This window comes from Anomaloglossus baeobatrachus, chromosome 10, assembly GCF_048569485.1.
Source record: "Anomaloglossus baeobatrachus isolate aAnoBae1 chromosome 10, aAnoBae1.hap1, whole genome shotgun sequence".
Taxonomy (NCBI): domain Eukaryota; kingdom Metazoa; phylum Chordata; class Amphibia; order Anura; family Aromobatidae; genus Anomaloglossus; species Anomaloglossus baeobatrachus.
Genome location: NC_134362.1, coordinates 108,874,282 through 108,888,531, shown reverse-complemented (window position 1 = coordinate 108,888,531; position 14,250 = coordinate 108,874,282).

Genomic DNA, 14,250 nt, shown 5'->3' with positions numbered 1-14,250 from the left:
GCAGCTGTTTCCACTTCCAAAACAACTGACGACCTGCCAATCACACTACCTGTTGCGGTTAAAGAAGTGGAAGGTCTGCGTCACAAAGCATGTGTGACTGGTAGTCCCTATTCCCTAGTTCCTATTCCCTAAACCTATTCCCTACAAGTAGTCCCTATTCCCTAAACCGATGTGTAGATTGCACTGTATAAATCTATAGTGCACACATCAGCAGCAGCGAGAGCTGTGACTGTCAGAGATAATGACGGCGAAGGGGAAAATGTCCGCGCCTTTAGGTCAAGGACATGTGACATGCACAGCCTATGACACATGCCCTTGCTTGTCTGGAAAAAATCCACTTTGCTGTGTGTGTCTCTGTGATTGGCTGACAGCCTGGCCCGCCCCACTGTACGCGCGGTTAGGAAAAAAAAAATGGCGATCACCATTCTTTCAGCACTCAGCAGCACTGATCTAAACCAGGTCCCCCCGAACACTGTACGCTGAATTTTGATAATATCATTATTAACAGTGACTGACACTATTACAGTGAAAAGCCAGCTTGTAACTAGCTACGCTTTTGATGATCGAACCGTTATCAAACAGTAACTTGAACAGCCGAACTTGAAGAAAATCGTTCGAGTTCGTCGAACGACTCGAACACCACCCAAAATCACTCGAATTTGAAATTGGCAAATAGTTTGAATCAAACATCATTCAACTCTAGTTAGAACCCTCCACGGTTAGGGGGAATGCCCCGTGACTCGGTGATGGTGTTTGGGGAGTGCTGTGGGGAGTGAAGGGGTCACTTGCGTACTCACTCAGTCCATTAAGCTGACACCGACAACTGGATAAACCAAAGTTCTGGATACCGCTGCCGCTGAGGGGAGCTAGCTCGGGTCCCGTCCCCAATGGTGATGCCTGGTGATCCATGACCTGCCTCCTGGCACTAAGTTTACTTCTCTGTTGGTCCCGGTAGTATGGAACTTGCCAGGTCCCGCTCCCCAATATGGCTAAGTGTGGGAGCTTGCTCTTAGGGTTCACACTTGGGATTTCCTGGACCGTTTTAGTGGAAAGTCCTATCCCCCTCGTTGCGCTAGTATCCCGATTTTGGAGTGGGTGGAGAGCGGATCTTGAAGGCTCCATTCTCGTCGAGTAAATTGTCAGGTTGCCTAAAGCTACTCCCTGACCTAAGGTCCACGTACCCTGTCGTGCCCTGTCCCAGCCCGGTGATGGTGCAAGGCCACCGGCTGTCTTCCTAGATAGTTCCGTGCCCCGTGCCACGATCCCCTGCAACCAGGGGTCCAGCTCCTTTAGGCCCAGACCACCGTCTGCTACCTAGACAGCTTTCTAGGAGCCCTGATCCTGACCTCCTCTCTCCTTCACTTCTAACACACTGTCTTGCTAAATTCTACTAAAAAGGGGGCTGAAAGCCCGTACTTACGAAGCGCTCACTGATATCCTAATAAGGCACGAATACTAATATTCTTTATAGCAAGATACTATTGTTCCAATACATATATATGTTCCAATTTATCCTTCAACAGTCTGGTATTACATTCCAGAACTGTTTTCAGGCAACCTAATTCTATCATCTTTTGTTCCATCTGGGAACTTTTCTTCTGCATCTTTAGATTACGCTCATGCATTACACTATATGCACTTGCCAAAATCCAGATGCGCCGTCCTAAAGACACTACATCACCTGCTTTCACAGGGACACTACCGAAAACATTCACAACATCAGTAGCTTCACTACCCTTAAGCTTATCCTGCCATTGTTTGCGCCGTGCTAAAGACACTACATCACCTGCTTTCACAGGGACACTACCGAATACATTCACAACATCAGTAGGTTCACAACCCTTAAGCTTGTCCTGCCATTGTTCTGCCAATCCACAAGACACTACATCACCTGTTTTCACAGGGACACTACTGAATACATTCACAACATCAGTAGCTTCACTACCCTTAAGCTTATCCTGCCATTGTTTGCGCCGTGCTAAAGACACTACATCACCTGCTTTCACAGGGACACTACCGAATACATTCACAACATCAGTAGCTTCACTACCCTTAAGCTTATCCTGCCATTGTTCTGTCAATCCACAAGACACTACATCACCTGCTTTCACAGGGGCACCACTGTGTACCTTCACAACATCAGTAGCTTCACAACCCTTGAGCTTATTCTGCCATTGTTCTGCCAATCCACAATTGACCAATTCATGTGCTATAAGATTGTAGGGAGCCTCAGTCCAGCTGGGGATCTCCACAACAACCTCCTTATCATTATCCTTACTTTTTCTGAACATTTTGACAAAATGCAAAAAGATTGAAAAAATATCTGGAAATTTGCCAAATATATGTTTTTAATTTCTAAATTACAAAAATTCATTAATTACTTCTTATAGAAGTAATCCTGCCGACTACGCCAATTTATGTCTTGCTAAATTCTACTAAAAAGGGGGCTGAAAGCCCGTACTTACGAAGCACTCACTGATATCCTAATCAGGCACAAATACTAATATTCTTTATAGCAAGATACTATTTATTTTAATAGCACATGAATAGTCAATGGTACATATAGGCATTAGCATAGAATCTTATACAATAACAGAAATATGCATCAACATTACCGTTTGTTGCAGCAATCCTTCTCATCGGAGGGACTCGATTTAATGATAAGGAAACAACAACCCAGCCTCTTGCATCACAGGAACAGTGCGTACATACACTTCAATGTCCTGGAAGGTTTCCCTAACAATAAGCGAGTCCGGTGTATTTTTATAGGAAAACTTTGTAGGTTGTGTTTAAATGGTCACCAGCATGTGACAGCTGAGTCATGTTCATGTAACTTGACCACAAACTGCTGTGGGCACCAGCAGCTTCCTGCACATTTACTTGTACATCCTGCCAGTTGACAACTGACCGACCACAGTTGACCATAGTGTTAGTGAATAGTGATGAGCGAGTACTAAAAAGCTCGGGTGCTCGAAGCTCGGGCCGAGCCTCCCAAGATACTCGTGTACTCGGCCCGAGCAACGAGCCCAATGTTATCCTATGGGAGACCCGAGTATTTTTGTGAAATGACCACCGGCAGCATGTAGAAACCCTAAAAATGGCACAAAAGTCTCAGAAGAGTGCTCAAATGACATGGCAACAGCATGGGGAAGACCCCTTGAAGCATTTATCACTCAAAAGTCACAGCTGTGAACAATTTTGTCCGCGTTTTACGCCATTTTTACGGACTCACCAGAAAACCTTCCAAAATGACACCAAAATGAATTTTCATGGCGGAAATGTTAAGGGCACATACCCAATAGTGAGATAGAGCTAATGTATGTTACTTTTTGAGATCAATACATGAAAGATTTTACGTAAAACATTGTGTGGCACTCCGATGTCCCTGAGAAGAGACGTACATAAAGGCCTCTGAGTCTAATGTGCCCATTTTGAGGAACTGAGTCTTTGTAGTATTTTCCTTTGCCAGGGCAGTCCAAAATTTTGAGGTTCACCAATGACCCTGCATACAGACGTGCATGAGGGCCTGTAAACCTGAAGTGCCCATTGGAAGGAAGTGGGTCTATTGTAGTATAGCCCTTAGGCAGGGCAGCCAAAAATTGGGAGGCTCCACGTTGTCCCTGGATAGAGACGTGCATGAGGGCCTGTAAACCTGAAGTGCCCATTGGAAGGAAGTGGGTCTATTGTAGTATAGCCCTTAGGCAGGGCAGCCAAAAATTGGGAGGCTCCACGTTGTCCCTGGATAGAGACGTGCATGAGGGCCTGTAAACCTGAAGTGCCCATTGGAAGGAAGTGGGTCTATTGTAGTATAGCCCTTAGGCAGGGCAGCCAAAAATTGGGAGGCTCCACGTTGTCCCTGGATAGAGACGTGCATGAGGGCCTGTAAACCTGAAGTGCCCATTGGAAGGAAGTGGGTCTATTGTAGTATAGCCCTTAGGCAGGGCAGCCAAAAATTGTGAGGCTCCACGTTGTCCCTGGATAGAGACGTGCATGAGGGCCTGTTAACCTGAAGTGCCCATTGGAAGGAAGTGGGTCTTTTGTAGTATAGCCCTTTGGCAGGGCAGCCAAAAATTGGGAGGCTCCACGTTGTCCCTGGATAGAGACGTGCATGAGGGCCTGTTAACCTGAAGTGCCCATTGGAAGGAAGTGGGTCTTTTGTAGTATAGCCCTTTGGCAGGGCAGCCAAAAATTGGGAGGCTCCACGTTGTCCCTGGATAGAGACGTGCATGAGGGCCTGTTAACCTGAAGTGCCCATTGGAAGGAAGTGGGTCTATTGTAGTATAGCCCTTAGGCAGGGCAGCCAAAAATTGGGAGGCTCCACGTTGTCCCTGGATAGAGACGTGCATGAGGGCCTCAAAACATTGTTCCCATTGCAAAGGAGCGGGTCTCCTGTCGTTGTAATGTCCATTCTGCAAAGAATGGGCGAAAAAATTTACCACTGGGGGTATACCTGAAACAAAGGCCTAACTCTTGTAATGGTCATCATGGTGGCGCATGAGGAGAAGGAGGAGCAGTCCAGCGATTATCCAAAGTCCAGAAGTGTGTACCCATGGGTGACTGGAGGTACATGGCAAATTCCCGTTACAAACTTTAAATTCCGCTCTCATTTGCTGGTGGTGTGGTGAAGTCTGGCCCAATCCAACCCTTGTTCATCTTGATCAGAGTCAGCCTGTCAGCATTTTCAGTTGACAGGCGGGTGCGTTTATCTGTAATGATTCCACCTGCGGCACTAAAAACACGCTCTGACAAAACTCTAGCGGCAGGGCAGGCCAGGACTTCCAAGGCGTAGAGAGCCAATTCATGCCACGTGTCCACCTTGGATACCCAATAATTGTAAGGCACAGAGGAATGTCGGAGTACAGTTGTTCGATCTGCAAGGTACTCCTTGAGCATCTGGGCAAACTTAGGATTTCTTGTGGCACTACCCCGCACCTCAGGGGCTGTGGTACGTGAGGGGCTGAGAAAACTGTCCCACATCTTAAAGACTGTTCCCCTACCTCTGGCGGATTGGACTTGTGCCTCTCTCGGCTGTACGCCTTGGTTGTCCACTGATTCCTGACCTATGCCGCTAGCGTTTTGTGAGGGGAATGCTTTGCCTACTTCCGTGACTATGGCCTTCCGGAACTGCTGCATTTTGGTTGACCTCTCCGCCTCGGGAATAAGAGACATAAAGTTCTCCTTGTAGCGTGGGTCTAACAGTGTTACCAACCAGTAATGATTGTCGGCCAAGATGTTCTTAACGCGAGGGTCACGAGACAGGCAGCTTACCATAAAGTCAGCCATGTGCGCCAGACTCTTAACAGCCAGGACTTCAGTAGCCTGACCAACACGTTGACTGAACATGCTGTCCTCCTCCTCCTCCTCCTCCTCCTCCTCATCTACCCTGTCCTCTGGCCAGCCACGCTGAACCGAGGATATGACTGGTGTGCATGTCATATCCTCAATTTGGCCGGAGATTTGCTCCATGTCTTCATCCTCCTCCTCGTCATAGTCCTCCACTGCACGTTGTGATGAGACGAGGCTGGGCTGTGTGTTATCACCCACACCCACTACTGTTTCTTGCTGCAACTCATCGCGCTCCGCCTGCAATGCATCATGTTTGGTTTTGAGCAGAGACCGTTTTAGAAGGCAGAGTAGCGGTATGGTGATGCTAATAATGGCGTCATCACCACTCACCATCTTGGTGGAGTCCTCAAAGTTTTGGAGGATGGAACATAGGTCGGACATCCATCTCCACTCCTCAGGTGTTATGTGTGGAGTTTGACCCATTTCCCGACGGCTTAGGTGATGCAGGTACTCAACAACTGCCCTCTTCTGCTCACATATCCTGACCAACATGTGCAGAGTTGAATTCCAACGCGTGGGGACATCACACACCAGTCTGTGAGCCGGAAGATGCAAACTGCGCTGAAAGCCGGCAAGGGCGGCTGAAGCAGTAGGTGACTTTCGAAAATGTGCAGACAGGCGGCGAACTTTTACCAGCAGATCAGACAGCTCTGGGTATGACTTTAGAAACCGCTGAACCACGAGGTTGAGCACATGGGCCACGCATGGAACATGTGTCAGCTGGCCTCGCCTCAAAGCCGCCACCAGGTTCCGGCCATTGTCACACACGACCTTTCCTGGCTTTAGGTTCAGAGGTGTGAGCCAGTGATCTGCCTGCTGTTTCAGAGCTGTCCACAGCTCTTCTGCATTGTGGGGTTTGTCACCTATGCAGATTAGCTTCAGCACAGCCTGTTGCCGCTTCGCCGAGGCAGTGCTGCAGTGCTTCCAGCTTGGGACTGGTGTGGAGGGTACAGTGGATGAGGATGCGCAGGAGGAGGAGGAGGCTGAAGAGCATGACATTCCGGAGCTGTAGAGTGTGGGTGAAACACTGACTGAGGTAGGGCCTGCAAACCTTGGTGTGGGAAGGACGTGTTCCGTCCCTCGCTCAGACTGGGTCCCAGCTTCCACAATATTAACCCAGTGTGCCGTCAACGAGATGTAGCGGCCTTGCCCACAAGCACTTGTCCACGTGTCTGTGGTTAGGTGGACTTTGGGTGAAACAGCGTTGTTCAGGGCACGTGTGATGTTTTGTGACACGTGGTTATGCAACGCAGGGACGGCACACCGGGAGAAATAGTGGCGGCTGGGGACCGAGTAACGTGGGACAGCTGCCGCCATCAGGTCGCGGAATGCTTCTGTCTCCACCAGCCTAAAAGGCAACATTTCCAGCGCAAGCAGTCGCGAAATGTTAGCATTTAGAACTGTGGCATGTGGGGTGTTGGCAGTGTATTTGCGCCTGCGTTCAAAGGTTTGCTGAATGGATAACTGAACGCTGCGCTGGGACAAGGACGTGCTTGATGATGGTGTTATTTCTGCGTAGGCAACTGCAGGTGCAGGACCGGAGGAGGCTTGTTCGCAGGCAGCATGGACAGGGGATTGGCTCGCATGCACAACCAGCGAAGACGTAGCAGTGACATTAGCAAGCACTGCTCCTCGACTCTGTTGTACTTCCCACAAAGTCGGGTGCTTGGCTGACATGTGCCTGATCATGCTGGTGGTGGTCAGGCTGCTAGTTTTGGTACCCCTGCTGATGCTGGCACGGCAGGTGTTGCAAATGGCCTTTTTAGAATCATCTGGATCCAACTTAAAAAACTGCCAGACTCGGGAAGACCTAACATTTGTACAGGCACCTTGTGTTGTGTTGTTGTTCCGGGGAACGGTTGCCTGACTTCTGCCTGGAGCCACCACCCTGCTTCTTACTGCCTGTTGGGATGCTACGCCTCCCTCCCCCTGTGCACTGCTGTCCTCGCTCTGCATATCCTCCTGCCAGGTTGGGTCAGTTACTGGATCATCCACCACGTCGTCTTCCTCTTCCGCACCCTGCTCCTCCTCCTGACTTCCTGACAATTGTGTCTCATCATCGTCCACCCCTTGTTGAGACACGTTGCCAACTTCGTGAGAACGTGGCTGATCAAATATTTGGCCATCTGTACATACGATCTCCTCATGACCCACTTCAACATGCGCTGGCGAGAGGCCAGAATGTGCGAATGGAAACGTGAACAGCTCTTCCGAGTGTCCAAGTGTGGGATCATTAATGTCCGAGGACGTGTACTCAGCCTTGTGGTAGGAAGGAGGATCAGGTTCTGAAATGTGCGGTGCAGTATCACGGCTACTGACACTTGACCGTGTGGAAGACAGAGTGTTTGTGGTGGTGCCAATCTGACTGGAAGCATTATCCGCTATCCAACTAACAACCTGTTGACACTGGTCTTGGTTCAAGAGCGGTGTACTGCTGCGGTCCCCAAGAATTTGGGACAGGACGTGCGAGCGACTAGATGTGGCCCTTTGTTGTGGCAAAATTAGAGCTTGCCCACGACCTCGGCCTCTGCCTGCACCACCATCACGTCCACTTCTTTGTTCCTTGCCAACGCCCTTGCGCATTTTGCAATGCTGTGCTGACGTGTATTCACTAGACTTGGGCGTTATATCAAAGTTTGTGCAAATCGTGCACCTGTACGCTGCCACCGACAGGCACACACGTGCGGTTTTTAAATGCAAGCACGGACGCACTAAGAACCTAACACAGGTTTTAGGAGCAAAAATTAAGAACTCTGACACTATCTGACACTATCAGCCACTGCTGACTGACGTGTATTATACACTACACTTGTGCGTTATATAATAGTTTGGTAAAAAAGCACAAAAGTGCACCTGTACGCTGCCACCGACAGGCACACACGTGCGGTTTTTAAATGCAAGCACGGACGCACTAAGAACCTAACACAGGTTTTAGGAGCAAAAATTAAGAACTCTGACACTATCAGCCACTGCTGACTGACGTGTATTATACACTACACTTGTGCATTATATAATAGTTTGGTAAAAACGCACACAAGTGCACCTGTACGCTGCCACCGACAGGCACACACGTGCGGTTTTTAAATGCAAGCACGGACGCACTAAGAACCTAACACAGGTTTTAGGAGCAAAAATTAAGAACTCTGACACCATCAGCCACTGCTGACTGATGTGTATTATACACTACACTTGTGCGTTATATAATAGTTTGGTAAAAACGCACACAAGTGCACCTGTACGCTGCCACCGACAGGCACACACGTGCGGTTTTTAAATGCAAGCACGGACGCACTAAGAACCTAACACAGGTTTTAGGAGCAAAAATTAAGAACTCTGACACTATCAGCCACTCCTGACTGACGTGTATTATACACTACACTTGTGCGTTATATAATAGTTTGGTAAAAACGCACACAAGTGCACCTGTACGCTGCCACCGACAGGCACACACGTGCGGTTTTTAAATGCAAGCACGGACGCACTAAGAACCTAACACAGGTTTTAGGAGCAAAAATTAAGAACTCTGACACTATCAGCCACTGCTGACTGACGTGTATTATACACTACACTTGTGCGTTATATAAAAGTTTGGTAAAAATGAACACAAGTGCACCTGTACGCTGCCACCGACAGGCACACACGTGCGGTTTTTAAATGCAAGCACGGACGCACTAAGAACCTAACACAGGTTTTAGGAGCAAAAATTAAGAAGTCTGACACTATCAGCCACTGCTGACTGACGTGTATTATACACTACACTTGTGCGTTATATAATAGTTTGGTAAAAACGCACACAAGTGCACCTGTACGCTGCCACCGACAGGCACACACGTGCGGTTTTTAAATGCAAGCATGGACGCACTAAGAACCTAACACAGGTTTTAGGAGCAAAAATTAAGAACTCTGACACTATCAGCCACTGCTGACTGACGTGTATTATACACTACACTTGTGCGTTATATAATAGTTTGGTAAAAACGCACACAAGTGCACCTGTACACTGCCACCGACAGGCACACACGTGCGGTTTTTAAATGCAAGCACGGATGCACTAAGAACCTAACACAGGTTTTAGGAGCAAAAATTAAGAACTCTGACACTATCAGCCACTGCTGACTGACGTGTATTATACACTACACTTGTGCGTTATATAATAGTTTGGTAAAAACGCACACAAGTGCACCTGTACGCTGCCACCGACAGGCACACACGTGCGGTTTTTAAATGCAAGCACGGACGCACTAAGAACCTAACACAGGTTTTAGGAGCAAAAATTAAGAACTCTGACACTATCAGCCACTGCTGACTGACGTGTATTATACACTACACTTGTGCGTTATATAATAGTTTGGTAAAAACGCACACAAGTGCACCTGTAAACTGCCACCGACAGGCACACACGTGCGGTTTTTAAATGCAAGCACGGACGCACTAAGAACCTAACAGGTTTTAGGAGCGACAATTGCTGAGAAGTCTGACACTATCAGGACTGTTTTAGACTGTGTACACCAGCCCCAGATATGATGAAGGCTGGTATACGGTCACCACTAGGAATGGCTATATACCCTGCCTGCCTGCCTGCCTGTATACTGCTACAATAGTCCTGACAAGGACTCTTTTGGTCACTAGCCTGTATTCCAACCTGGCTATACCCTGCCTGTATACAGCAACAATAGTCCTGAGAAGGACTCTGCTACTGTACTCCGACCTGGCTATACCCTGCCTGCCTGTATACAACTAGAATAGTCCTGAGAAGGACTTTTGGTCACACTGTTTGCAGCCCTGCTACGGAAATAGCTATAAAGGGCCGCAAACCTTTCCCTGAAGCAGCGACCCTCTCCCTGCACTGACTGTCTGGATAGCTGTGAGCAGAGCACAGCGCGCCCGCCGGTATAAAGGCTCGGTCACGCTGTGCAGGCCGGCCAATCACTGCAATTCCACAACTAACAGGGCTGTGGCATTGCAGTGGTCTGCCAGCCAATCCCTGCATGAGGGCTGGCTCTCAAAAGAGCGCCAACATGCAGGGATGAAGACCACGAGTACAGCACGAGTATCGCAAGATTACTCGGTCCCCGCCGAGTAGACCGAGTACAGTGATACTCGTGCGAGTACCGAGTAGTAACAAGCATGCTCACTCATCACTATTAGTGAAATATTGCAATGAGCCGTAAAGTTCATATGCAAGCTTCCTTACACCTGTCTTTAAGCCAACCACAAGTTTCCGGTAAGTGGAACTGTAAATGTTACTTCCTCATTATCTTAAAATCTGTTTGACATGTATTCTTTGGTCATCATAGTGAAATTGGTTATCAAGAGGACATCTCTTTGATACTGAATTATTGATAGGTCAAATAATATCTGGGATCACTCCTATCTTTTGATTATGATATCTATCTAAATCACATTCAGTCTTCAGTCATATCACATTGGTATCACACACACTTCTCTCCAGTCCTGACACTTCTGACCTCCCCTAAGCAACCCCCCAAGTGAGCGACCCTATTCCACTCAGGCCGTCCACTGGTGTGCTTCGTGGGTGTGGTGCAGAGTGTACCTAGGATTTATTTAGCTGATGTAGGCAACACCATGTAGTTTGAGACCCATAACCAAGAAGGAGGTTTATATTGCACGGGAGGGCAGATTGTGCAATACCCTGTGACGACCTGATAGTCCAGGGGCGTCACAACTAGAGATGAGCGAACCGGTCGCGGTTCGGCTCGAGGTCGGTTCGCCGAACGGGGGTCCCGTTCGATTTCGGTTCGTCGAATGTTCGACGAACCAAACTCGAACCTATAGGCTATAATGGGAGGCAATCACAAACACATAAAAATGCATTATAAATGTACACAAACAGTTAATAAACATTGCCATAACACTTACCGGTCCTCGCGATCCCTTCTGCACTCTGTCTCCTGCCGCTATTCCATCCGATGATCGCTGAATCCTCCCGGTGACGGCACTGCCAGCAGAGATGCAGGACCTATCGTGACGTCAAAGTAGCCATGTGACCAGTCACGTGGCTATTATCCCATTGGCTACAGACTGGTCACATGACTATGATGCGACATGTAGGACCTGCGAGTGCATCTCTCCGGTACACGGTGCACATATGTGTATCGCCGTGTACCGGCGACATGCTCTAGCACACGGTCGACTCCCCGTTCCGTTAGGGACCGGCTGACACAGCCGGTCATTAACGGAGATCACCGTTGCCATAGCAACGCAGTTAGCGGTGACGTCACCGCTAACCGCGGCTCCGAGAGCACCGTTGCTATGGTAATGCGTCTGTCAGCGTTACCGCTGTTACCGCTGACAGCCAGCACTGATCACTCACGGAGTGAAGGCTGCACGCTGCTTCCCGATTGTAGTGAGGATTGTAGTGAGGATGAGGTTCCCCAGCCCCAAGTGATGAGCTGGTGAACCTCATCCTCACTACAATCGTCACTACTACTACACTAGTGAGGATTGTAGTGAGGATGAGGTTCCCCAGCCCCAAGTGATGAGCTGGTGAACCTCATCCTCACTACAATCGTCACTACTACTACACTAGTGAGGATTGTAGTGAGGATGAGGTTCCCCAGCTCATCAAGTGATGAGCTGGGGAACCTCATCCTCACTACAATCGTCACTACTACTACACTAGAAATAAAGAAGACAGAAGAGCAGGATCGTGGAGGGCTGACAGGGGGTAATAAAGATGGAGTCTCTAATGTGTCTGTGTATTTATTTCTATTAAAGTATTTTTTCTCTGTGTGGTGTCTTTTTTTTAACCCTTTATTGGAGATTCTTAATGGCCGGGTCAAACGTGCCTGACATTAAGAATCTCTGGCTTAATACTGGCTAGTAAAACAAAGCCAGTATTAACTCATGATTACCCAACAAGCCACCCGGCTCCAGGGCTGTTGGAAGAGTTAGATACAGCGCCAGATGATGGCGCTTCTATGAGAGCGCCATTTTCTGTGACGGCTGCGGACTGAAATCCGCAGCAGAGGCGCCCAGAAACCTCGGGCTAACCTGTGCTGCGAATTCCAATCCCCAGCTGCCTAGTTGTACCCGGCTGGACACAAAAATGGGGCGAAGCCCACGTCATTTGTTTTTTAATTATTTCATGAAATAAGTGAAATAATTAAAAAAAACGGGCTTCCCTATATTTTTCGTTCCCAGCCGGGTACAAATAGGCAACTGGGGGTTGGAGGCAGCCCGTGGATGCCTGCTGTACCTGGCTAGCATACAAAAATATGGCGAAGCCCACGTCATTTTTTTGGTGGGCAAAAAAATTCTGCATACAGTCCTGGATGGAGTATGCTGAGCCTTGTAGTTCTGCAGCTGCTGTCTGCTCTTCTCCATACAGACAGACAGCAGCTGCAGAACTACAAGGCTCAGTATACTCCATCCAGGACTGTATGCAGAAGTTTTTTGCCCCCTGAAAAAATTATGTGGGCTTCGCCATATTTTTGTATGCTAGCCAGGTACAGCAGGCAGGTACGGCTGCCCCCAACCCCCAGTTGCCTATTTGTACCCGGCTGGGAACCAAAAATAAAGGGAAGCCCTTTTTTTATTATTTCATGAATTTCATGAAATAATTAGAAAACAAATGACGTAGGCTTCGCCCCATTTTTGTGTCCAGCCAGGTACAACTAGGCAGCTGGGGATTGGAATCCGCAGCACAGGTTGGCCTGAGCTTTCTGGGCCCCACTGCTGCGAATTGCAGTCTGAAGCCGCCTCAGAAAATGGCATTTTCATAGAAGCGCCATCTTCTGGCGCTGTATCCAACTCTTCCAGCACCTGCCTGCTATACCTGGCTAGCATACAAAAATATGGCGAAGCTCACGTCCTTTTTTTGTAGTTTTTTGGCAAAAAAAAAAAAATGCTTCCCTGGATTTTCCATTGCCAGTGAAGGTAACACCAAGCAGTGGGGGTTAGCAGCCAGTAGCTGCTTGGATTACCCTTAGCAAGCAATACAAAAAATGCAGCGTGAGCCCATATATATTTTTTTTAATTATTTATTTAAATAACTAAAAAAAAAAAGGGCTTCCCTGTATTTTGATTGCTGGACATCACAGTGCTGTAAAAATAAATCTTTAAAAAAATGACGTAGCGCTCCGCGGTATTTTTGATTCTCAGCGCAGATAAAGCAGACAGCTATGGGTTGCCACCCCCATCTGCCTGCTGTTACCTTGGTTGGCAATCAAAATACAGGGAAGCCCATTAATTTTTTCTATTTAAAAAATAGTTAAAAAAAAAAATGACGTTGGGTCCCCCCATTTTTGATAGCCAGCTAGGGTAAAGCAGACGGCTGTAGCCTGAAAACCACAGCTGGCAGCTTTACCGTGGTTGAGGATCCAATGTGGAGGTCCCCTCAGGCTCTTTTTTATAATTATTTTATAAATATTAATAATTACACAATAAAGTAGGGTCCCCCCCAAATTGGATCACCAGCCAAGGTAAAGCGGACAGCTGTGGTCTGGTATTCTCAGGGTGGGAAGGTCCATAGTTATTGGGCCTTCACAGCCTAAAAATAGCAGGCCGCAGGCACCCCAGACGTGGCGCATCCACTAGATGCGCCAATCCTGGCGCTTCACCCCAGCTCATCCCGTGCCCTGGTGCAGTGGCAAACAGGGTAATAAATCGGGTTGATACTAGCTGTAAAGTAACCTGAGATCAAGCCCAGCAGTTTGTGATGTCATGCCGTCTATTAGATACCCAACATCATAAACTGTCAGTACTAACAAAAAAAAAATCGACAAAAGAAATTTATTTCAAAAAACAGTACCCAAAACATTTCCTCTTTCACCAATTTATTGTAAGAAAAAAAATAAAGGGGTCCCACGACGACTCTGGACCGTCTACAATATGGGGGGAGACACTCAGGGAACGTATCCCCCATTTTCTAGGAGTGCGGAT